Source organism: Podarcis muralis, chromosome 6 (assembly GCF_964188315.1).
Source record: "Podarcis muralis chromosome 6, rPodMur119.hap1.1, whole genome shotgun sequence".
In the NCBI taxonomy this organism is placed as follows: Eukaryota; Metazoa; Chordata; class Lepidosauria; order Squamata; family Lacertidae; genus Podarcis; species Podarcis muralis.
Genome location: NC_135660.1, coordinates 47409638 through 47436508, shown reverse-complemented (window position 1 = coordinate 47436508; position 26871 = coordinate 47409638). Strand labels below are relative to the sequence as shown.

Here is a 26871-nt window from a genome sequence, read left to right as displayed (position 1 = left end):
GGAGGATTCCCTGGTCCTGAATGGGGTAACTGTGCCCCTGAAGGACCAGGTGCGCAGCCTGGGAGTCATTTTGGACTCACAGCTGTCCATGGAGGCACAGGTCAAATCCGTGTCCAGGGCAGCTGTTTACCAGCTCCATCTGGTACGTAGGCTGAGACCCTATCTGCCTGCGGACTGTCTCGCCAGAGTGGTACATGCTCTGGTTATCTCCCGCTTGGACTACTGCAATGCACTCTACGTGGGGCTACCTTTGAAGGTGACTCGGAAACTACAACTAATCCAGAATGCGGCAGCTAGACTGGTGACTGGGAGCGGCCGCCGAGACCATATAACACCGGTCTTGAAAGACTTGCATTGGCTCCCAGTACGTTTCCGAGCACAATTCAAAGTGTTGGTGCTGACCTTTAAAGCCCTAAACGGCCTCGGTCCAGTATACCTGAAGGAGCGTCTCCACCCCCATCATTCTGCCCGGACGCTGAGGTCCAGCGCCGAGGGCCTTCTGGCGGTTCCCTCATTGCGAGAAGCAAAGCTACAGGGAACCAGGCAGAAGGCCTTCTCGGTAGTGGCGCCCACCCTGTGGAACGCCCTTCCAGCAGATGTCAAAGTGATAAATAACTACCTGACATTCAAGAGACATCTTAAGGCAGCCCTGTTCAGGGAAGTTTTTAACATGTGATATTTTATTGTATTTTTGGTTTTTATGGAAGCCGCCCAGAGTGGCTGGGGAGGCCCAGCCAGATGGGCGGGGTATAAATAATAAATTATTATTATTATTATTATTATTAAGAAGTTAACAGTGACCTGTCTCCTGCTGTATTTCGTCTGATTTCTGTTCATGCAAATCCTCTTAATTGTCCCTCACGGTGGCAATTTGCTAGTGCGGTTGCCATAGTCAGGCCCATATTGGTTCCTACTAATATTAAAACACGTCACTCTCTGAGGCAGGAGTTTGATGGAATTAGACTGGGTTTTGCAATACGAACGCAAAGGTGCCACACGATTAAAAGAATCCTTATTAAGAAGTGCTCAGTCATTTTGTGCGAAGAATCAGGATGAGACAAGACACTCAAAGGCAAATAGGCCTAGTATAAATTTGCAGCACTCTCAAGTGCTGAGGTGAAGATAAAAAAGCAATTAATTATTATTTTTTTTGGGGGAAACATGGAGTGAAGAACGTCCATTCGGCAGCGGAATCAAACCAAGGGTACTATTGAAGAGAGGGCAAAATCTGCCTTCCAATACTGGGATAACCATGGGATGGGGGCAGGATTTCCCCCCTACCTTAAGTTGTCCTCTCCTGCATTTCCTCTACTCCCCCCCACAGATTAGTGTCATTTGCTTCCATATAGGAGATGTGAACTCTCCCCCTACAGTGACCTAGTGGAAGGAGGCGGCTGCTGTGGTTTCCATTGCAGTCATATCAGACATTGCAGCCTCTTTATGCTGCAGAGACTAATGGGAGCCATTTGTGTGTATAGGAGAAGCAAAGGGTTCAAGGACAAGAAGAACCTCACTAGATCCTGACCCAGAGACCCATCTAGTCCACCATTCTGTTCCCACAGTGGTCAACCAGGTGTTAATAGGCAGTCCACAAGCAGGACATGAGCACTATAGCACCCTCCTGTTTATGTTCCCCAGAAACAGATTCAGAAGCACACTGCCACTGATGCTAGAGGTGATCTCATGACTGGTGGCCATGGCTAGTTTCCTTTTCCCTCAGCCGTCTTAAGTTGGTGGTGATCACTAGGCCTTGAAGCAGCAAATTCCAGTGTTTTAATGATGTGCTGCTGTGTTATTTTTTTTTTTTTGTCTGCCCTGAATCTTAAGAGCATTCAGCTTCACTTGCATGACCTCAGTTTCTAGTACTGCAAGAGAGGGAGAAAACTGCCACAATTCTACTTTTTTATATAAGCAGAGACTTTTAGGGAGGCTTTTGGGTCTAGCTGAAGTTACGGTAGCAATAAGAAAAGCACATAATAAGAACTTCACAGGCTATGAAAGGCACCGTGTTGGCATTTTAATTAGCTTGCCTTTTTAATGCTTGTGTACTAGCTTGGAAGAATTTTAATACAACAATTAAAGCCGGGGCCTATCTCTTCGCTGTTCTGTGTCCTTGGGGGATTTCCAGTGGAAGCTTCTCAGACTGGGGGGAGGGGGGGAACCCACTTTGCTTTTCTCATTAAATTTTTTCAAAATGTGGGTTGCTGCAACAGATGCATACTGATATAATAAGATGGTGGAGTGGGGAGAAGTTCTGAGAAAAGGAACTTTCTCTGCCATTTTTTTATATGGATTCCTACTTGAAAGGAAATCAGTGCCACGAACAATATTGGCTTATATACCTTTTAACTGCAAGAATGAGTGTGCCACACATAACCTTAGCTCAGAAGAAATTCTAATTCTGAATCTTTAGGGATGCACCTGTCCAATCAGAAAGAACCTTCTAGAACCTTCTGTAATTATTATTTAAAAGCCTGCCAGTTGAATATCAGATTTAAGACTAACTCATATTGGCCCAAGTTCCCAAAAGCTGGGAAACTGGAAACTAAGGCTGATGCCTTGTGCTCATATGACACAAATATGTAATATGTTCAGACCTTCTGGTCAATAATCAATAATCTGGCTGCTGCATTAATTACCAGCTGTAGTTTCCGAACTGTCTTCAAAGGCAGCCCCAGGTATATTACACATTAGTGTAATCTAACCTAGATGAATTTGAAGATGCTTTGCAATTTTCTGATATCCTTTCCCCCCTTTCTCATAGAGGCCCCTTTCTTTAGTAGGCCTCAGAAGGACAGTATATTCAGAACTGAAATTTTGATTTGAAACCTTGTTTAGGCTATAGAGTTTCTGCTGCATTTGAGATTTGAATAAATAATCCATTCAGCAGTCAGAAAGACCTGGCATTTGTTCGGCACGCCTAAGGTATCTTTGCATGGCTTAGAATAGTTGATCCAGCAGGCGAGCGAGCAAGTCTATCCTGGCATTTGGGCTAAGTGCAAAGTTGAATGAAGCATCCTCTTGTATCTTATTAATATTTAGGATCTTCTATCAATGATTCATTTCTCCAGGGTGTTTTTTCCTCATCTCAGTGCCATCAGCTTAACTTGCATAACTTCCCTGGGTACTGAGATAAGAACTTTACTTCTTGCATCTGCCAAGGCTTTTTCTGAGAGAACTTCCACAGACATGTCACATATTGTCTGATGTCAGGGAACGAAGGATCAAGGAGAGAAATGTAGAAGAAGCTTCACCACTGGGATTTCACAAAGTAAAAGTAAATCTACTTTTTAGAGTCATTCCTAATCCTGATGAACAACAAATTTCAAAGATGAATAATAATAAACCTTTTTTTTTTTACAACTATACCTAATAATCAAGGTACAAAAAACCATAGAGTTAGTTCTATGAGGCCAAGAGGAGCTTTCAGCACCATCTTAAGCATGTTTACTTGGAAGTAAGGTCCACTGAGTTCAATGTGTCTGACTCCCATATGCATGGGGTCACAGCCCTAGCCTTGTTTTCATTAAAAAACAAAACAAAACTTCACTGCACTGCAAACTGCTTTTGAAATCGAAAGGGGTTTCCAAAGCAGTTTGTACTATGGCAGGGGTCACAAATGTGGTGCCAAGGTGCTCACCAATACATCCTAAGGCACTTGCAAAAGGTCTCAATAAATATCCGAACTCAGTTCTTGTTTGCATTGGTTTAACTACATTAAACCACAGCCCCTTGAACATGCTCACATTTCATTGGATGCCAGGATTGGACACCCATCTTTCATTCCATTCAGCAACAGAGGAGAAATGCAAAGAGTTTTCAAGCAGATTGTGCACAAAGAACCAGGAGGGAACGTGATTTCCATTTCCTCACCAAAAACTGATAAAACTGATTTGCCCTTGTGGGAGAACCACTGCTCTCATCTTTCTGGAATTTGGCAGGCTTTATTGCCTCAGAACAGGGAAGCATGTCTGGAATTTGCATGTACTTATGGCAAAAATTTAAAAACTCATCGAAAAATTTCTCTGCACAACAACCCCATGAGTGAATCATCACCTGAAATTTGGCAGGCTCAAGCCATTCTTGAGAGACTCTTAACTGCAAATTCCAGCCACTTCTGTAAAAAAAGAGAGCCATATTTATTTTTCCTATCATTGTCAATGGGGAAAAATAGAGTTTCTGATTAAACAGGTCAAATTTGGGTCCTGGATAACAAACTGAATCAGAATGACATAAGCAAATCTAAAACCTTATCAGGCTGTGTATTACAGTCACAAGGCAAATTTTGTGAGTGCTGCTAACTGCTTGTTTCTGTTAACATCCAAATTATGCAGATTGATTAACCTATATGATTGACTAATATTTCTTAAATTGGGGGATATCCTAATGTTTAGAGGATATGCACTGCTCTTCTGAGACGTGCCAGACTTTTCTGATGCCCACACAATAAACCCTGGCTTTACAGCTGTGATCCTAAAGCCACTTACAGGCTAGTAAGTTACACAGTAATCAGCAAGACAAATTTCTGAGAAAACACGGTTAGGACTACACTATTTGAGTTCCAAGCAGCTCCTTCCACTAGGAAGAACATTGGCTATTAGCTCTCTTTTTCCACTGGCAGCAGATTCAACCCTCCATTGTGGACAAAATTGATAAAGGGAGGGGAAATCTTTTGGCTCTGGTTTTTAAGTGTTGCACTCCTGTTGACAAGGCTATGTGTTTCATTGCTGGTGTTAAAAGTGGCTGCGTTGGCATTCAGAAGCAATTGGCTCGGCAACAATAGTCAGGAACGCTGTTCTGTATTGCTTTCAATAAGGACTCCATTATACCTCAGAGGTCTAACATGAGGGAGCTATTTTCCACCACATTGTTTGTTTGTTTGTTTGTTTTTGTTGCAAAAATACCCTCTCCTGCTGATATAGCAGCCATTCCACACTTTAAGAATTTATAGCACTGGCTTTCCTTAGGAGTTTAATCTCATTGATCATCAAGAGTCCTAATACTGCACTTTCTAAGGAAGGGAAGAAATAAAACAACTTCCTTTGATCAGGTATTCTTCTATATATGGAATCGAGAACAGATGCTCTGAGTATTGTCAGTGAGCCAAAACAAGAAAATATCAATTACGGTACTGGGACATGTATCATCAAATGCATGGCCATGTTGCATCTAGTGTCTAGAGTCCTGTCTGAGGAAAGCAGTTGCAACCAAACTAGGCTGGGGACAGGCTAAATTTGAGTACAAACTAAAGTCAAGTGAAAGTGGCCAGTGGTAAGGCACTCTGTACAGCAGTGACAGGAGACTTGCAGGCCTACAAATCTTACTGGATTCCAACTTCCATCAACATGGCCCCAGATATCTGCATGGCCACATGTTCCCCCTCCCTGCTGTACATAAAGTAGAGCTTAGGGTAGCAGTCTAAGAAAGTACTTGTGGTTACCAATGTCTAAACACCTCACATACTCATGATAATAGCACATTGCTACCTATCTGGCCAAATGAAGTCTACAAGCGCGTTAAGGAACAGGCAGTTTCACTGTTTTACAATCAAGAGCCCAATACCTCTCAATGGATTTCTGGCTAGAAAATGTGTGCTGACCAGGTTGTGCTAGAAGCTGTAGCACTTCCATATTCCATTCAGCTATGAGACATCCTGAGGTGTCTATATACCAAACTTGTACTGCTGCTCACATGCATTCATTTGGAAGAACTAATCTCTTTCCTGTTGCAATTGCTAAAGCGAATATGAACCCCACCCCCACTTTCATCCCTAGGTACGCACTGAGGGCTTATTTACACTTCCTCTTGTTCTGCTACTTTCCCCTGGGGAAAACTGCTCTTTAGTGGTTAATAGGAGCAAATGGCAATTCAGTTTTTCTCCGGATTGCCATTTGTTTTGATCTATCGCTAAAGAGCGGATTTTCCCCTGGAAAGGAGCAAGCAGAATAAAAAACTGCCCAGACCCATGCTTTCTATGCATGGTGTGGATGAACCCTGAAAAGAGTAGAAAAAGTGTTCCTTTGCAAAACAGTGAATGCAGTCCATTAAAGAGTATTAAGTGGAGTAAACAAGCTTGCGTTAGGTGATCTTAAGTGTGTGCCTTGAGTCCTAAGGGGAAAATAACAATGACATGTCCCTATGGGGGTGACAGGGACAGTTTATAGTAGATTTTCTCTGACAGGAAAGTGAAATGTGTGGTCACCTGCGTGTCTCTGACTATCAACATCACAATATGTGGAAGCTTGTTACGCGTCTGCAGCAAGAACAGAATAAGTGGTGGTGATTTGCTGCTTGCACATGCCAAGCTGGTCATCTACAGGGGACTTTAATCCCCACAGGAACACTGACTCCCAAATGGAAAGATGGGAGCCAGCCTTATTTCTTGCAAGCCACCTGAGACCCTGCTCACCAAGCAGAACTCTCAAATTTTCAAAGAACAACGTCGGCAAGTGTAAATCTAATGGCTCACAAGAGATGCCAACGCCTCACTCCCAGAAGCAGGGCGTGGATGCTGTTAAAAGCAAGTCAGAAGCCTGATGCAGTTTTAATGCAAAGGAAGTGTATCAAATAGCAGCTTGTTTTTTATTTTTAATGTTCCAGTTCTTTCCTTCCCTTTCTTTCTCTCCCCAGTGTAGAATGAGAGGAAGAAATAAACAGGCCCTAAATGCAACCAAATCAACAAGGCAGCTAGCAGACCCTACGTATATATTTTATTTATATACACCACGACTAGCAACCTCGTAGACAATAAAATGGAAAACCCATCTCCAGCGAAGTGTTTTTGACCTTTCTCTCGGTGTGAGAGAGCGCGAGAAAGCGAGAAAGATTTTAATGACAGAAGTGAAGAAACTGTATAATATGTCCTAAAGACAAAGAATATGCAGTGAAAGCTGGCAAAAAAGGTGCAAAGCCTAATGAAAGAATTAGCCTTCTTAGACATTCAATAGATATACTGCATCTAGCTCCCCTCCGTGGAGGCACCTGAAAATTAGGGCCACCCTGATCCACCGGATCAGACTGATTCAGTAGGTCTCTCCTTTTCATGGTCTCTCCTTTTTCTTGCTCCTGCCTTCCTCTCATTCCTTCCTGATGCCCTGCTCTCTGACAGCCCTATGACCCAGGCCTACTCAACAAGTAGTGATCCAAAGCTGTTTCAACCCAACCGAACTGAGGCCCAGATCCTGCTCTGATCCTTGGCCCAATTTGGATTAGGATTCAATCTGGTGTACCACCCTGCTGAAAACCCATTGAGTATCAAGAAGATGATAGACCATCAATCGTTTGCCATTACAGTCTTACCTTGTATCCTGAATGCCTTGCGAGTCAAACGTTTTGGCTCCCAAACATCGCAAACCCAGAAGTGACTGTTCTGGTTTGCGAACGTTCTTTGGAACCCAAACACTAGACACAGCTTCTGATTGGCTGCAGGAACTTCCTGCAGCCAATTGGAAGCCATGCTTTGGTTTCCGAACATTTTGGAAGTGGAATAGACTTCTGGAACAGAGTCCGTTCGACTTCCGAGGTACCACTGTAGTTTTAAATAAAATACTCTTATTTCAAAAGTCACATCAAAATGTATGTCATATGAAAGGCCTGAGCTAACATACATCATGTGACTAAATGGGAGAGTTTCAAGAGTATGGCAACTGAGATCCATCTTTTGATTAATTATCCACGCTACAGTGGTTGTTTGCACTTTCCTCTTTTGCTTGTTAGCAAATAAGACAGTATTTACTATTCATTGCTTGATTAATATTTTACACAGCATGCACAAAATATCAATCAACTGCCATTAGACAGTGTAGCTTGATTTCCAAGTGTATGTCCATACATACATCTAACCCATTATTGTCAGTGAAATCAAATATTCAAGTTACAGGTGTTACATTAAGCAAAGGAGTAAATAGGTCTCAGCTCTCTCTTTAAAGATATAATGAGCCCCACCACACACACAGACACACGCAAACACTGTGTACCACATACATAAGCCTCAGATGCTCAACAGCCATCTCAGTGGAGTAAGCAAAGTGAACCTTCTGACATTTCATAGTCCTGCTTGCATATCCTTTCTAAGGTTGCAAGTCTGTTTACACTTACCTGAGAGTCGGCACCACTGAGCACAGTGGGACTTCCAAGTAACCATATACATTGTGCTCTTGGCCACCTCCAACATAAGCATCACGTTAACAGTGTGAGGGGACGTTCTGCTGTATTTACCTCTCAAAGTGTTTAATCTTCACCCCATGAGCAAATCAGGCCAGAAGCTGCTTTCTGGCGTGTATTCAATTCATTCTGTTTTTCTTTCACACCACAAGGGGTCCTTCTTCTACCAGAGACTTGCTTGTTCCATCCCATCAGTATTCCACGGGAGTCTTTTTAACTGTGGCCTTTGTGTACGCTGCTTGAAGATAGAAGGGATGCGTTTTATTTATTTATTTCAGTTTATATCCTCGCTCCCTCTGCCCATAGGCTCAAGGTGGCTAGCATTTTCACGGGACTCGCCATGTTGCACAAATCTCATGTAAATATTTCCCTCTCCTTTCAGATTTCCCTGCCCTCCTTTGAATGTCAAGGGTGTATATTTTCTCAGATAGATTTTAAAATATTTTAAAGATCAGACATGCAAAATAAATGCTTGCCCTGATTAGTACTCCACTCATGTGAGTTCCCCTCCTTGCTCAGCTGAGTTTGTTCGGTTTAAAACATGCCGAGGCTGGGTTTTATGCTTCTCACTGTGGCACAAACTATACCTCATATATAGGGTCTATGATCCTATGGCCCAAACTATACCTCATGGGGTCTATGATCAGATTCCATGACATTTGACTGCGCCCTGAAATAAGATATAGCCCAAAATTCAACTGCAGCAGCTGTTCTGGGATAGGGCAAGCTTCACCTTTCTTGCCATGCTATTTCCCCATATTAATTTATTAGTCCACCTAACGAAGAAGAAAAATACAAGTATCAGAGATGCCAATGAATCAAGCCCATATCACACTGTCTACACCCAAGTAATGAACAGACTTGTCAAAACAGTGTTGTAAGTGTGTCTTGAGCTGTGACGGGAACTCAAGAATCAAGACTTTTAGCACATGCCAACTACAGTTCTCTGTCAGTGTTGGGACTTTGTGAGTACTCAGGAATTGTATATAATCGGATTACTGTGTATAGGACAAGCATGTCCACAACAGCCAAAGAGGCCAATGCGACCAATGCTTAAGAATATGGAGGGTGCAGAAAGGTGGGAGTTGGTGATAGGGCAGGTGGAACAGGACAGAGAGGTTTGCAGGGTTGGAGTAGGCTGGTATGCCAGATAGCAGCTATCTGTCTAGGCAAAAGCAAAGAACAGAGCTGAAAGCCAAGGTCACCAGGAACCTCTGGTAAGGTTGTGGGTGAAGCAAAACAGAATGCAACCTATGCCTGATTCCTTCAAGTAGCTTGAATGATACTTGAGAAATTATTCTGGTAGGAAAATGAGAAAGGCCGTTTGCTGGAGAGACCATCTCCTCCTAATGCATAGGTATAAGGGTTGATTTATGAGCCAAAAAGCAAGAGAAAATTAGGAGTGTCTATGGGTATGTCTGGGTGGCGTTATGGGTTAAACCACAGAGCTTGGGCTTGCTGATCAGAAGGTTGGCTGCTCAAATCCCTGCGATGGGGTGATCTCCCATTGCTCCGTCCCTGCTCCTGCCAACCTAGCAGTTTGAAAGCACGTCAAAGTACAAGTAAATAGGTACCGCTCCAGCAGGAAGGTAAACGGCGTTTCTGTGCACTGCTCTGGTTTGCCAGAAGGAGCTTAGTCATGCTGGCCACATGACCCGGAAGCTGTACGCCAGCTCCCTCGGCCAGTAAAGCAAGATGAGTGCCACAACCCCAGAGTTGTCTGCAACTGGACCTAATAGTCAGGCGTCCCTTTACCTATGGGTATGTCCAGACAATCTGTTTATTGAGCATTCATCCTGATTCACTTGTACAAAAAGCTTACATTCAGGTCAAAGGTCTGGAAACGATGCCTTATGAGGAACGGCTAAGGGAGCTGGGCATGTTTAGCCTGGAGAAGAGGAGGTTAAGGGGTGATATGATAGCCATGTTCAAATATATAAAAGGATGTCATATAGAGGAGGGAGAAAGGTTGTTTTCTGCTGCTCCAGAGAAGCGGACACGGAGCAATGGATCCAAACTACAAGAAAGAAGATTCCACCTAAACATTAGGAAGAACTTCCTGACAGTAAGAGCTGTTCGACAGTGGAACTTGCTGCCAAGGAGTGTGGTGGAGTCTCCTTCTTTGGAGGTCTTTAAGCAGAGGCTTGACAACCATATGTCAGGAGTGCTCTGATGGTGTTTCCTGCTTGGCAGGGGGTTGGACTTGATGGCCCTTGTGGTCTCTTCCAACTCTATGATTCTATGATTCTAGGTTAGATTATGAACAGTGGTCACCTAACTTTTGTTCAGAGTAGATCTATTGAAGTTAATGGACCTAATGTAGCTGTATTCATTAATTGAAATAGTTTACTCTGGGTAAACCTAGTCTCAATGGCCCAACATAACATTTGCCAAAGAGCCGATTGGTAATACTCTGTTGATTGCAAACATATAGATGGCTTTTGCTCACCATGACAAAAAGCAACTTTTTCTTTCTCCTTGCGGCGAAGCTATATCAGCAGCAGATGGCCTAAATGCTGCTGAATTTATCCAGTGTTCTCTCCCCCATACTTAGGAGGGCATTGAAGGCCATTTCCCAACCTTGCCTTTACTCACTCATGTCTTAAGATGTGAAGCACCTTCAGAAGATGAAGAAGAGGCTTTGTAGGCTTCCCATCGGCAACTGATTAGCCACTATGAGAACAGGATGTTAGACTAGATGGGCCTTTGGCCTGATCCAGCAGGGCTTTCCTTAGGTTTTTATGTGCTTTCTCACTAAGAGAAAAAGAAAAAGAAAACCACCATCAGCATTGTCTCCTGGAGTCTTCTCTCCAGCTCTTCCCTTCAATCTTTCACATGCAGACAACTTGCTCCAAATCCCTTTATTCTCTCCAGTGGTGTAGTGGGAAATTATGAAGCGCAGGAGCTCATCATGACAGGTCCCAGCAGCAGGGGCATTGCTTGATCTTTTGGAACAAATCTGGGGGGGGGGGGAGCACATGCTGATTTATATGCATCACTGGCTCTGGCAAATGAATATGTGGGTGGCTGGGCCTCATCAGGAGTGCATCTGGCCACACTGTAAGGGGAAGAAGAAGGGTCAGGAGATGCAGGATTTGGCACAAAGGACCCCAGGCAAAGCAATGACCTTGTCCTGCAGCAATGAACCCAACAATGTAGGCAGGTGTATGGATCCACTGATATATACCACAAAGCAGCTGTACAAAGTATAATGCCCAATAATCCCATGTTAGGATCAGCATGACTGCAATACGTAGCATAAGTGCTATTGAACTCAATAGTGCTCACTTCTGACTGCATAAGTTCAGCTTGAAGGAAACATATTGAGCTTCAACAAAAGATCTTCAGTCAGCGGAAATGCAACCTTTAGCTTTCCATTTGAAATTGCAAAGAATCTCAAGAAAGAAGGGTTATCGTTTAAACTGATAGGATGAAGCAGGAACCCCACCAAAAAGATAATAATAATAATAATAATAATAATAATAATAATAATAATAATAATAATTAATAATTTATTATTTATAGCCCGCCCATCTGGCTGGGTTTCCCCAGCCACTATGGGCTGCTTCCAACTGAATATTAAAAACAATACAGCATCAAACATTAAAAACTTCCCTAAACAGGGAATTATTATTAGCCGCTCCCTGCCAAAGCTGTCTGAAGGTCTTGAAAAACAGGACAACATTGATGGTGATTGCGATGATGAATATTAATGAAGTTTTGATAGCATATTCTTTCCTCTTTCTTGAGAAAAGGTAAGTGTATGTGTAACAGCTGGTGTCATTTCAGCAGGAAGAACGAAGTTTGAGACTGGCTAGATTTAACCTGAATAAATTTAGCCTATCCCTACATTTGATAGATCTTATCAAGTTAATTGTTTGCTGATGTTTCTGTAACAAATCTCTTGCTAAATGAGGTTCCTGTGAAAGTGCTTTAATCAAAGATAGCACTGAACACACACACACACACACACACACACACACACACACACACACACACACACAGCTACCATAATAATTCTTTTCTGTCTCTCTTTAAAGCAGGAGCAAAGATAAAATTCACCACTCATTTCATCACTTTGCTTTAAACTCAGTGCTTGCCCCTACAACATTGCACACAATGGCAGCCAAATATATTTCAAAATCTGCTGGCTTGCGCAGCAGGAGGCTGCATTCAAACATTCCCACCAGCTGTGGGGCAGGCTGCTTCATCTCAAAAGACATGGCTGCTTCTATTTTCCAGAGCTCCACGTACACCCTTCCCTCCTCCCTTTGTTAGGGTCCACATGCTCTTGCTAACTTTAAAACACCCTTGTTCCCACCGCAGTGTGTATGTGCCAGTGATGATTAGAAATTTATCCAAACGGCTTGGTGTAAAGAAACCCTGAGATGTTTACCTGGTGAAGGTAACAATAAATTACTAGATGGAAAAGAAAGGCAAGCAAGCTGGCATCTTGTCCAAGAAACTGCATGCCCAAGTACCTCTTACAAAACTGGATTTATAAACATGAAAGTGTGAGAATGAGACTGAATTTGAAGATTATTTCCCCAGCAACTTCAAACTTCTAAGTCAATGGAAATGTTTTTCATTTACGTTAGCAAATTTTGGAGCAGAGCCTTGCCATTTCTGCAAAATGTTTCAGCATTTTGACTTTATCTTCACTGCCACTTGCCTTGCCAAGTATAGTCTGCAGACGTGTTTCACCTCCCCAATATGATTACATCTGAATCTTATACCAGCAGTTTATACTGGGTTTCCATGTGTTTCACTGATGCGATGAAAAGAGGAGGAGTTTGGATTTGATATCCCGCTTTATCACTAACCGAAGGAGTCTCAAAGCGGCTAACAATCTCCTTTCCCTTCCTCCCCCCAAAACAAACACTCTGTGAGGTGAGTGGGGCTGAGAGACTTCAGAGAAGTGTGACTAGCCCAAGGTCACCCAGCAGCTGCATGTGGAAGAGCAGGGAAGTGAACCCAGTTCACCAGATTACGAGTCTACCGCTCTTAACCACTATGCCACACTGGTTAACCAGAAACAAAGGAGAATCTAAATCTCGAATAGCTGTGCCTGTAAAGGGAATCTTGGCAAGTGCAGCTTTTCTCAGTTGTCCTTCAGAATCTGATCTGCTAAAACTCCTTCTCCACATGATATTAAGCATGGAAAGAGTCAATCACGCCCCCCCCAGACAATTGAGCATAATATGAGGCATTCTCGCCAGAAGTGTGTACATTCAACACACCAGTGACTCCAGTAAACAGCATTTGCAAGTTTCAGAAACATGCAAAGCCTTTTTGAACAGAGGTGACAGTGAGACAGAAGTGCAACAGAACCGCTGTTACATTATGTTTGACCCTCTTAGACTATACCTGTGCTAAAAGTTTGTAGTACCTATTTAAACGATCATGGCGACCCTCAAAGATTGCTGCAACTTGGTGAAGTTGTATATGAAATCCCTTGCTACAATTTCAAGAGTTCCCTGGGGAAAGTGAACATAAGTTGAATCCTGAAGGATCAGTCCAATGGTCTATGTATTGCAGCATCCTCTTTCTTACAGCGGCCTCAAGATGTCTAGAGAAAGCCTGAAAACAAAGATATTGTTAGTGGATAGCCCAGGGAGCTCAACTCCCTCTTTTGTGCCAAGCTCTCTTGCACCATTCCCTCTCATTAAAAAAAAGAAAAAGAAACATTTCTTTTCTTTTTCTTTTTTTTAAGAAAACCTTGCTTACAGATGTATAGATGACTCTAGGGAAATTAAAATGGTGGCTCACCATGTTAATTTCCCTAGAGCCATCTTTGCATAAGCACATCTCTAGCCATGCCCACAAGCAGGTTATGAGGGTAACAATCCTCTCCTCCTATTATTCATCAGCAGCGAATATTCAGAGGTAATATCCTCATCCTGGAGGTAATAGATACCTATCATGACCAGTGACGGCTGGTAGCTCCTGGACCTGGTGGGGCAGCTTATAGCCAAGAAGGTCATGTAGGTGGAGCCTATAAGGTCACATGGGTGGGACCAGGGAAGTCACATAGTGGAGGCCATGTTGTTCTGGTTTTCTTCCCATCCTCCTCCTTTGTAAAGGTGTGGACACCAAAACGTTGCAGTTGCGCAAGTGCTTTGTGCTTAACTAAACTGAAAAGTGTCTAACCTGGTTTTTGATGGGGTCCCTACTGTCACAATTTCTAGTGTGGATTAATGTCACAATAACCACTCATTACTTAGAAGCAAGCCCTGCTTAATTCCATGAGAATGGCTCCCAGGTAGGACCAGAGGCTGAGCTGATTAGTCTTCAGAACTGACAGCAGGATTCTTGTTAAACTTTCAGCCCTACAGAAAAAGATTACAGCCCCCATGTTATTCCTTTCTTTGCCTTTGTTCCAGAATGCAGATAGATATTAAATTGATTAAGATGCAGGAGACAAGGGTTAAAATCAGCACTCATCTGTGAAGCCCCCTGGCTCACCTTGGGCTATTCACTGTCAGCCTATGTCTCAGGTTATGAGGCTAAGATGTGGAAGAGGGGAATCATGAATGCCATGAAAGGAAACCTGGCTTGCATGCTTTAATTGGTTCAGCAGAATAGCTGGTCATGGGAAGGGTTTGGAAGTTTCAGAATCTTGAAAGTCTATGCCCCACTTTGTCCAACAGAGGAGCCTCCACTGATTATGGCCAGTCAAGCCACTGATAACCTTGTTCTCTGTGAATTTGCCTTTGAAGCCATTTAAGCAGGCGAATGACTGCTAACAAGCAATGGAAGTGTCTGGTATAAATATGCCATTAACAATTCCCATCTATCTTCAGCTTAAAGAAAAAGGAACCCTCCCATTCTTTAAATATAGCCACCCGAGGGCCTAGAGAATTGTCTTATCCATATGGTATGAAAATCACAGCATGCGGAATCCCATATGGTAATAGCAACTACATTGTTCATGCCTTAAAAGCTGTTATCTCTTAGCATGGTGATAGTTTGTCAAGACAAATTTCCACAGCTCTGTACATGGGGAATATGTAAAACATCATGAACCTGCTCACATGACGATTAAGCACTCCTCCTTTATTCTAGTGTTAGTTCCAACTAAAATATAGAAGATAGAGCTACCACCAGACTGATAGATAGATAGATAGATAGATAATTAATTAATTAATTAATTAATACATACATACCCTGGCCATCTGGCTGGGTTTCCCCAGCCACTCTGGGCGGCTTCCAACAGAATATTAAAATACAATAATCTATTAAACACGAAAAGCTTCTCTAAACAGGGCTGCCTTCAGATGTCTTCTAAAAGTCTGGTAGTTGTTTTCCTCTTTGACATCTGGTGTGAGAACATTCCACAGGGTGGGTGCCACTACCGAGAAGGCCTTCTGCCTGGTTCCCTATAACTTGGCTTCTTGCAGTAAGGGAACCACCAGAAGGCCCTCGGCACTGGACCTCAGTGTCCGGGCAGAACGATGGGGGTGGAGACGCCCCTTCAGGTATACTGGACCTAGACTGTTTCTCCCCCAAGAAAGGAGGCCCTGCTTTGCTCAATTCCCATTCTCTGCATATTTGGCCTTTCAATATCTCTTCAGGTGCATGGGGTTATATTTAAATTTGCAGAGCTATATCAGTCTAGAGCTTTTAACCGCCACTTCCAGGTATTTTTCTTGTAAAATGTAAGACACAGTAAAGATGGGGAATTTAGGAAATAAGCCAAAATATAAATTGTTTTTATTTGGCTCTACGTTAATGGTCATTTGCTGAGCTAGTCCTAAAGGCTTTAAAGGGTAAGAAACAACATCCATAGACATATTTCGATCAGACACCTTCCCTGCACCACTAGTTAGGCGATGCCGATCCCATACCATCACTTTCTCAGAAGTAATTTTGGGAAGTTTAATTTTCTTTTGGACCTTTTGGCCAATTAGAGCCTGAGGGCTGGACTTAGGACCAGCCAATGGAGAAGTTAGTTCTGAAGCTAGCCCCGCCATGTGGTATATTAATTCTAAAAGGTATGTGACATTTCTTAATTACTACCACCTTGGCCTATCCCGACTGTAATAAAGGCAAAAAGAACTCTGTAATCCCAGAAGAAAGAATGAAAACAATATCAATGCACAGATGAACTTCAAGCCCTGACTTACATCTTATAAGACCTCAAACTTCAAAATTCAGTTGTATCCTGGAAATTGCATCCTACAATTGCATTGTATCCTGCTTGCAGACTGCGGGTTCTGAGTCAGGAAGAAGGGACCCTCTCTTTAGCTTTTGCAACTGTAGGTAAATCGCTCTCTTAAATTTGAGAACCATGTGTTCCAAAAACATCTAGATCATCCTTATGAATCAATATGCTGAGAGGCAACCAAGAATCTTGAGGAGGCCTGTCAATCCCATGGTGTGGTTCTGCTACAATGTCTGGTCTTGGCTCTGGCGCTTTCCTTTGGTCACCTCTTGGGTGACAATTATGGGTTTTTATATCTCAGAAAACCTTTGGCAAATGTACAAGCAGGAGGGAAGCCCACTGGAGCATCTTCAGTGGCCAGAGGATTGGAGAAGATCAGCCTGCATCCCAATATCAAAGAAGGGCAGTGCCAAAGAATGCTCCAACTACGCCACAACTGGGCTCATTTCACATGCTAGCAAGGTTATGCTTAACATTCCATGGTCCATGGGGTCACGAAGAGTTGGATTCGATTAATGACTAAACAACAACAACAACAATTCAACATAAGAAGAACCTGCTGGAACAGGCCAGTTGCCCATCTAGTTCAGCGTCCTATTCTCACTGTGGCCAAGCAGATGCTTATGGGAGGCCTACAAGCAGGACCTGAGCTCTCTTCTCTCCTGCAGTTTCATGCAACTGGTTTTCAGAAGCCTATTGCCTTATTGATCTGAAAGGGAACATCCTATAATCAGAAGAATGATGAATCTAAGGTAGACTCAGTTTTGAATTGATAGCTTTGGTATCAAAATGCACTGAACAAAAGTGGGTTCACCATCACGTGTGACTGTCAAATTCTACATGCTCATTTTGTCCAGAAGTGGGTCCCATTATAAGGTAAAGGTACCCCTGCCCGTACGGGCCACTCTAGGGTTGTACGCCCATCTCACTCAAGAGGCCGGGGGCCAGCGCTGTCCGGAGACACTTCCAGGTCACGTGGTCAGCATGACATCGCTGCTCTGGCGAGCCAGAGCCGCACACGGAAACGCCGTTTACCTTCCCGCTAGTAAGCGGTCCCTATTTATCTACTTGCACCCGGGGGTGCTTTCAAACTGCTAGGTTGGCAGGCGCTGGGACCGAGCAACGGGAGCGCACCCCGCCGTGGGGATTTGAACCGCCGACCATGCGATCGGCAAGCCCTAGGTGCTGAGGCTTTTACCCACAGCGCCACCCGCGTCCCTTTGGGTCCCATATTACGAGTCCTAAATATAATGGGTGAACAAACCATAAAATGACTCACACAATGCTGAACTCTTTAAAAACAACAACAACTATAACCCCCTCAAACCCTTCATGTTGAAATCTTTAAAAAAGAAGGTATGCTCTCCTCACTCAGATTGCCTTCTAGCTGTGTTTTGAACTATTTCCATCAGCTACAAAACACGTTAAAGTTTGATTTGTCGACACAGCTTGAACTTCCCATCAGCATTTTACATCACTGAAAATTGCAGTCTGTCGGAGGATTGGCTGCTATGACACTTTGTGCATCTGCTTAAAAAACACAAGCAATTGAGGCAAGAATAACCTCAAATCCCCCCCCCCCCAGTATGTTAAAGCTTCACAACAAGGTCTCTTTCGAGTTTGCCATAAATATGTATGATTCAGGCAACCTAGAACAGCAATCTTGGTATAATGATGACGGAGGGTAAGAAGACTTTTGTGGGATGACCCTGGAGCCTCTGCTACCTTCACTAAGGTGGGCCACTTTAAAAAAAAAAAAAGAAGAAGGAAGAGGAGAAAGAAGCCTTATTTTAAACTTACAGTGTGCATAAGAAATGATATTTGAGTTTTAAGCATGTTAAACGAAAGTAGAAGTTGGGTGTATTATGGATGCATGCTCTATATTATTTTATTGATATTATCGTTATGAATTTGTGATGGCCTTCACCTAGAGCAATAAACTTATTGACTGATCAAGAAGAAGTTGGGTTTTTAAGCAGGGCTGGATCTAAATGCATTGTAAACTTTGTATGAGAAACCGGGTTAGCAAAAATGAAACTCCACAGCGCCATCTGGTGTCAGTGTTATAATGCACATACAATGCATATAAAGTGCTTTTGCTTTGCCAATATAGCTGAGTCCTGGTTAACACAAACTAATGAGCGTATTGGGGATCTGAGTGGAGTGAATTGGTGCAGAATGTGGCACAAGATGAACTGTGCAATAACTTCACCTTGCATCCAACTCACAACCCAATGCACAACACATAGCTGCTGCAAAACTGCTGAAAGGAACCATTCCATCAGTTGAAATCCTAAGACCACACAAGGCTAGAATACCTTAATATGCACCAGCAGGACTTCCTTTTCGAAGCTTCCTTCTCCCTAGATGTTTGCTCTGTCCACTGCTCTGCCTGTATGCATAGTTTTGGGGGTAGCAATTTTTGGTGGGAAACGCATGAGGAGAAAGGGTTATGTCTCCTCCTCAGATTTCAGCATCAGATGCCCCCTTTTCTAAGACACATGGATCATGTAAAAATCAATCATGGGACTATATGCAATGCATAGCTCCACCTCAAGTAATTTCAAACCTTTATAAGTCAATGTTTCTCAAATTCAGAAACCACCAGAAGGCTAAGACAGATTCATAGGGGAATTAGTAGCCTATCGGAGATGGGTTGTGGTCATATGAGGAAATGAAAGGAAAGATTTTTCTTCTGGGTCAGAAGTTGCTAGAATGGGAATCAATTGGTGCATTTCAGATAAAGACAATTTCTGTGGACTGATGCCCTTATAAAAATGATTGGGAATGGCTACATTAGGGGAACAAGTTCTGTAGAGTAATCAATCCTTTCTGCTATGTACTTATACCTCACATCCTATGAGAATCACTTCTATAAATAGAAATATCACTCAAGAGCAGCAATATTCTGCTGGCATTTACCTACCATCCTGGCCCCACTGAGCAGACCTGTACAATAATCTGCTTATCTTTTCCAAGTGTACCATTTGCTTCCCCCAGAAAAGAGTGTCAGGAAATGGAAGTTGTTGCAAATCAGGAAAGGAAGCTATGGAAGACTCTGCCTGGGAAACTGGTTTTATACCTACTCTGAAAGTGGATTGATGGCTTGACCATGTGAATGAACTGATTTATGTCTTCTTCTCTAGGAACCTAAGTTTCAGTCAGATCTGTGGCAAAACGCCACATGCAGCTGAAAAACAGGCATGACAAATGCCTCATGAAGTTTCACCGAAAGGGACTCCAAAGACTCAAACCACAGCACGTGAGCTGAAAGTAATAAGTTTTTGAAGAAAACAGGGGAAATTCTGCTAGTTCTACTTAAGTATTATGTTTCAGGTGACATGAATGCTACATTTCAGTCACTTGTGGTCTGTGATGGCCAATTCATACAGTCATCACATGATATTGCAGTCACATCAAAGTCCAGCTCCAACTGACCTGGGATTGGTTAGAAACTGGATGGGGCCAGTTTAAGGTGCAATCCTAACCTTCCCCATGCTGATGGGAGTTTGTGGGGCCACCACTGCAGCTGCAGTGGAAGGGGTGTCTGTGTGTTGGGAGAGGAGGGGAGAGACAGGGCAATTGGGCCCAGTTTCGGTCCAATGCTATCATGCAATGCCTGTGGGATTGTTCTGGAAATTTCCTCTCACCAGTGAAGACGCTCCAGTGGGCTTCCTTCCTGCTTGTACATTTGGTGGGCACGACGGGGAAGGCATTGGCTTTGGAGTGATGCTTGTGTCCTTTTATCAGCACAAGCCAATGGGAAGCTACTTCAGCCAGGAGAGCTGGGCAGGGATGCCCTTCTGCCTAATCCAACCTCTGCCCTCACTCAGCCCAATGTAAAGTGGGATTGGACCATTCTGCCCCACGGGCATATGCATAAGGCTACAAATGGAGGCAGTGAGAGATTTTACTTTCTTGGGCTCCATGATCACTGCAGATGCTGACAGGAGCCACAAAATTAAAAGACGCCTGCTTCTTGGGAGAAGAGCAATGACAAACCTAGACAGCATCTTAAAAAGCAGAGACATCACCTTGCCAACAAAGGTCCGTATAGTTAAAGCTATGAAGTGATGTTTGGAAGTGAGAGCTGGACCATAAAGAAGGCTGATCGCTGAAGAATTGATGCTTTTGAATTATGGTGCTAGAGGAGACTCTAGAGAGTCCCATGGACTGCAAGAACCTATCCATTCTGAAGGAAATCAGCCCTGAGTGCTCACTGGAAGGACAGATCGTGAAGCTGAGGCTCCAATACTTTGGCCACTTCATGAGAAGAGAAGTCTCCCTGGAAAAGACCCTGATGTTGGGAAATGGAAGGCACAAGGAGAAGGGGACAACAGAGGACGAGATGGTTGGATAGTGTTCTCGAAGCTACCAGCATGAGTTTGACCAAACTGCGGGAGGCAGTGGAAGACAGAAGTGCCTGGCGTGCTCTGGTCCATGGGGTCACGAAGAGTCAGACACAACTAATGACTAAACAACAACAACAACACCTTCCACAAAAACAGAGGTAGACATTTAGTACTGAAAAACCTCATTCTCCTTCCATTTTCTTCACAGACTGTAAAAAAATGAAGATGCTCTCCAACACCTTGACCTATCCTGACTGTAATACAGGCACAAAGAACTCTCTAATCCCAGAAGAAAGAATGCAAACAGTATCAATGCACAGATGAACTGCAAGCCCTGAATTACCTCTTATAAGATCTCAAACTTCAAAATTCACTTGCATCCTGAAAACTGCATGCATGCAATTGCAAAATGCATGAGTACTTTTGGGCATATTTGAAAAGAACCCAAGTCTACCTGAGCCATTTCATCCTCTGCTTTAAACTTGCAGAGAAATGAACTACATGTGCATACTTGACACAACAGCAAAGCCCTTGCCCCTCTCTGCTGTCGTCTGCTGAGCAGCTGATAAGAAGGAGAGATCCAAAGAGCCAGATGAAATCTGGTTGGGGGCTAGATCCTGCTTGCAGACTGCGGGTTCTGAGTCAGGAAGAAGGGACCCTCTCTTTAGCTTTTGCAACTGTAGGTAAATCACTCTCTTAAATTTGAGAACCATGTGTTCCAAAAACATCTAGATCATCCTTATGAATCAATATGCTGAGAGGCAACCAAGAATCTTGAGGAGGCCTGTCATTCCCACGGTGTGGCTCTGCTACAATGTCTGGTCTTGGCTCTGGCGCTTTTCTTTGGTTACCTCTTGGGTGACAATTATGGGTTTTTATATCTCAGCAAACCTTTGACGTTGCCTTGGCTCCCCTTATTCTTTTATCTTCTGTGACCTTAGTGGCAGCGTTGTCACCATTCTGCATCGGCTTTTAATAGCTTCGTTACAGTCTTTTGCTGACTGAAGGCAGGAACACGCTGATGGAGATAAGTGTGGAGAAATGTGGGTTTTTAGAGATAACCACAGCTGTCTGTGGGATAAAAGATGATTGAACTTAAAGGATAGGAGAATTGATTCATCTGCTGTTGGAACACCTAATGGTATTCTCTGTGTTTTTAAGGGCATAAATTGCATGACACAGAAGAAGAAGGGGGGGGGAACCACATCGCCCATAAAGCTGGAGAAGATTCTAGGATTTCAGCCTAAAACAGTAAAGCTCCGTGACCTTTTCTTTCTTAACGTTTATAGCAAATCATTATGATGTAATGGAAAGTGCTTCATTTTTAAAAGAAAATTCAGAACAACTCTTTGCAGAGAAATCCTTCAGAATTCTGGAGGGGTTTAACTAGATATAATATAGGAATCAATACCTTACCCTTGTAGAAAAAATGTTCCCCAAAGAATCAGCCTCACAACAAATTGGTAGGGTAATCATCATCACTACCCATGTGGCCAAATGCTGCACTGGGGCTTCCTTATTTGAAGGAAGATATTCATAGGGCTAGGGGTACTTGCTTCACTGAAGGCTCCCCCAATAAACTGCATGGTTGTACAGGCGAGCGTGGAGATTCTAGAGTACCCTGCCTGCAGTAAACATCCAGCATTCCCTTTCTTGAATGTACTGGAATGCCAAATCCCTCTTGAGCCCTCCTGCTTCTGCCTCTCAACCCTCCATCTCTCCAATGGGTTTGGCACAGGTGGCACAGGGATAAGCTAATCCCTCCTGTCTGGAATGGTGGCAGAATTTTTGTTGGTGGTTATAGGATAACATCCCAGGTTCATTCAAAATGAAACCTGTCTACCAATTCCTACAGGAGAATGTGTGTTGAAACCCGCTCTTTGCTCAATCTCTAGCGCTCCTAATCGTATGATATGCATAAAACGATGGACAAAATGCATTAAGGGATGCCAAATTATATAAGGGGTTTTAAGAATGCTTCTCACAGTGTGAAAGGGCAGTGGTTAATACGTTTTTGCGGTTGTAAGGTCATAACCAGCAGATGGTATTTAATCTAAACACAGGAACTTGGAATAAATCAGTGTGGTCTCATGAAAGCTCTCTTGGACACAGAAGCTGTTGGTGGCAATGAAACGTCTGAGACTGCAAGGATTGGAGTCATCAGCCATGTAGAATAATACTCACAAATGGCTTCCCTCGAACCATTCTGGAGAGGATTCTGTTTCCACGACACCTAGCACCATCCTGCAGAGTGCTGCTTTAATGCTTTCCTCCGGTTTGAAGGGAAAAGCCATATCCCTGTGTTAAAGATGCAGCCTTCCCCAGAGAGTCTTTTGCTTCTGTCTCCTGAGGGGTCAATTAAAGTTTCCCCCATCGCTTCCTGCGGCACAGGCAGAAAATGTGCCTTGGCTCCTCTTGTTTTGATTTACTATATTGCTGTAAACAGATGATGCAGCACAAGAGAGAGAATCTAATCTGCTTTCTTCCCATCGTCATCTTCGAGGCTCTTGCAAATGAGTCAATTAATTTGAACCAGTGCACCCTTTTGCATGAAAAGGTGCAAAGCCGGCAGATATCCAGACTCTTGCTGAGTTCTCAGGGGAAAGAGGGGAAACTCAGTTAAATGTGGGAACACGCACAGAAACGCACACTCACAGACAAAGATGCAAAGCTTGCAAAGGCTTTAAGTGTCCTACAGATACCTTTCTTCAGTTTAAGAGATTTCCTTCGCTGCTCTTCACCCCCCTCCCCCCCCCCGACCATGTAAAGGATACCACGAAGCGGGCATTTAAATTTTTATGAAGTGCCTCCTTTATTGCCTTAATAAATCCTAGTTTGGTTTGCAGAACGCAACCCCATTGATGTTAAAGAGTTTATATGAAAATTAAGCTGCCAATCTATCTCCTTAATTAGACAAACGCCTAGATTAAAAATAAAACAAATGTCAGCTGGAAATGAAGGGTTAGCTTAGCTCGCCTGGGAGAGGGATTTCTCCCCGCTAAAATTGTTTGCAAAGGTTAATGGACTCATATCTTATCGTTAGGATGAGCAAGGGGACAGCTACCCCACTCCCGCGTTGCGCCTTTCATTCGCGCTGAATTATTTACACCTAGAAATGAGTTACATAATTATGAACGCCATAAAAGTTAAGCTGAGTTCATTTTTCAGGAGGTTGCAGCCGAGCCGGAGCTTGCTGTGCCTTTGATCTTCTCTGCCCTTTAAGGTATATGCTGGCTGGCTGGCTGAGCTGGCACAGACATTTGTAAACTGCCAGGGCAATGTTGATTAATGAATTTTTAATCCAGAACATCTTTTCATTCTCCAAAGCAAGATGTTTCTTAGCTTGTTGTCTTTTATTCTCTTTCTCTTTCTTCCGATAAAGATCATGGCTTCAAAGCAAGGCTGGCTTTTCTGATATGTTCTGCAAGAGTGTTGGGTAATTACTGGAAAGGTCAGGAAGCAAAGTTCCGTTCAGGCGCTTGTAACGCTTGAGAGGCAGAATGGGTGAGGTGCGTAAAGCAAAAGTCCAAGGAAAACACACACACTCACATCCCACTTCTTGTGTGTTTTTACACATTTGGTCAATTGCCTCTCTTGAGTTCACAGTCCTTGGAAAGGATGGTTTGTGATCCATTAGGGCCCCTGGGTCTTTTTTTTAATAAAAAAAACATAATTTTATTGCTTTTCTTTTCTCATAACAAATATTCAATATCATCACTTAACATTTATTTTAGAGTTTTCCCTCTCCCTGTTGACTTCCCCCAATTTCCTTTTCTGGTTTGTTACACCAAATGTTACATTCTGCTGTTTATACAAATGTTCTGTTGGTCACCTGTTATATTTCTTGTTTTCTGTAAATAAAGTTGTAAATGTCTATTTAAATCCTGCCAACAAATACATGTTTTTTTGTTTGTTTCTGCAATGGGCCTCTGGATCTTTTCAAATTGCAGATTTCACTCTTGATTAACACACAGTACTGCTCACCTGTCCCACCAAGGTACAGTCGTATCTTGGATCCCGAACACCTTGCAAGTTGAATGTTTTGGCTCCCGAACGCCACAAACCTGGATGTGAGTGTTCTGGTTTGCAAACGTTCTTTGGAACCCGAACGTCCGATGGGGTTTCTGATTGGCTGCAGGAGCTTCTTGCAGCCAGTCGGAAGCTGCGCCTTGGTTTCCAAAAGTTTTGGAAGTCAAACGGACTTACAGAACGGATTCCGTTGGACTTCTGAGGTACCACTGTATTTGCTTTCATGAAGTCACATGCATGCAAATGGCCCTGACCCATCCCTCTCAACTCATTTGTGGTGATGTCAAAAAGCAGCATGGCTTGCTTTTGCATGCACCGTCATGGTATCATGGCAGCATACCATGTTATTCTGACCTTGTTTGATTTACTTTGCTATCAGGCCAGATTGAAGGCTCATGTTAATAAACTGTTATGGGTTAGTGGAGGAACAGGGATCCCCCAGATCCCTTGCTGCTAGATTTCCCCCTCTAGATTTTAATAATAAATTTCACAGGGATTTAAGCATTTGCCACCATTTTTCAGTCGTGGACTTGTTCAAGAGCACTGAACAAATATCTACTGACAAACGTCTTTCTGAAGAAAGAAGACCTTGGGAGGCGTTTGTTAAAATTGTTATCACATTATGGAGCCACACAGCCAAACATGAGAAAGTGCCTGGTTTGAATTTGCAAGGAAAATGTCAGTTCCGAAAACATTGACCCAAGCATCACGAGTGAGTCCTTGTAAAGCTGTTGTTGCCAAGCCTGGAATTGGAGAAGCAAATGAGGGGAAAGAAAGATTGGGGATATAAAAAGCATAAATGTTTGTCTCCTCTCAAGGCTGAACTGTTTTGCAGAGGACACTTTCCATTTACCTTACCGCATAGCTTAAAAAGCTATTGGAAGCAACGGCTGTCTAAATGCTTTCAACCAGTGGCCCCTATTCATCTTTCAGAGTTACATGTTTATTGGTGGGGAGGGGCTGGTGTCCTCCAAAAGAACTTGACAAGCTGGTAACAGATCCCTAGCTGAGTGAGCAGCGATGAGGGCATTATCAAAAAACGAATCTTCTGCTTGGTTTGACCTGTTGACATGCCTGCTGGTGGCATTGGAAGATCTGCCAATTTGTTTGAGTTGATGTCCTCTTTAGAAATGAACCCATGACAGCCTCTGAACTGTTTGCAGAGGTTGAGTGCATCCTTTCATTGCATCACTGAAGTTCAAAGATGTGAATTTCTCATTCAGAACGTCCCTGTGGACCACCCAGTTTTAAAGTATTGTAGAAAGAGGAGTGGGAGCCAATATTCAGCTTCTCTTCCAGGGCTGGGGAAAGAAGGAGGAAAGCTCAGGGCAGACATGTTTTGGCATGCAAGTAGCAGGTTTATGGCCTGGATATGGCCCCTGCCTGAAATTCTGGAGAGTTACTACCTGTTATGTAGATAACATTGAGTTAGGTAAATGAATGGTCTGACTCAGTTTCCTATGAAGCAATAGAGTTCAAATGTGAGGAAGCAGATTTAGATTAAGCATCAAGGAGTGGGAATGATCTATTGAGCCTCTTCTAATTCCTCAATTTATTATCCTGCACAAGTCAATATCAGCCCACTGGAAGTGTGGTGGGCTGATATTGACTTGTGCAGGATAATAAACAACAGTGCTCATTAACATTATAAATACTTTTTGTCTAACATAAATAGGATGCAAAAAGCAATTTAATATTGTGCGAGATGCCCTCAGTCTTTGGCTTTTAACCTTTCTGTAGTACCAGCTACCTAAGACCACAACTCTTCTACCTGAGCCTCCAACACTCATATAGAGAGCTAATAACTGAATAAGGGGGCTTGTCAATAACCCCCACTTGCCACGTTTAACCTTTTCTAGAGCTTTTATGACTACCAATCATCATCGTTTCATGTTGCAAAAATCACTGGGAGAAAGAAAAGCTGGTTAAAGAATGAAAATCTTTATCTTTTTTGAAGCACAGGGAAAAACCCACTCTCATCTGATCACACAATCTAAGGATTTGCTATTCACATTGTCAGATATTCAGAATTGAAGACTCTTTGCCTGTGAAGTGCAAAATATTTCATCTCCAATTTTCCCTCTGTTATTTCCCTATTATTATATATACCTATTAAAGAACGCCTGTGCCTTTCCTTTGCCATTCACCTATAATTTTATAAGC

General features: G+C 43.1%; 1 long non-coding RNA gene across 1 annotated transcript; it reads left to right on the top strand.

The window, feature by feature from the left end:
• Positions 1–788: 788 nt before the first annotated feature.
• LOC114596727 (uncharacterized) lies at positions 789–11126 on the top strand. Its single transcript, XR_003706615.2, has 2 exons — positions 789–9991; positions 10415–11126. It is a non-coding gene; the product is annotated as an uncharacterized LOC114596727 (long non-coding RNA).
• The last annotated feature ends 15745 nt before the right edge of the window (positions 11127–26871 follow it).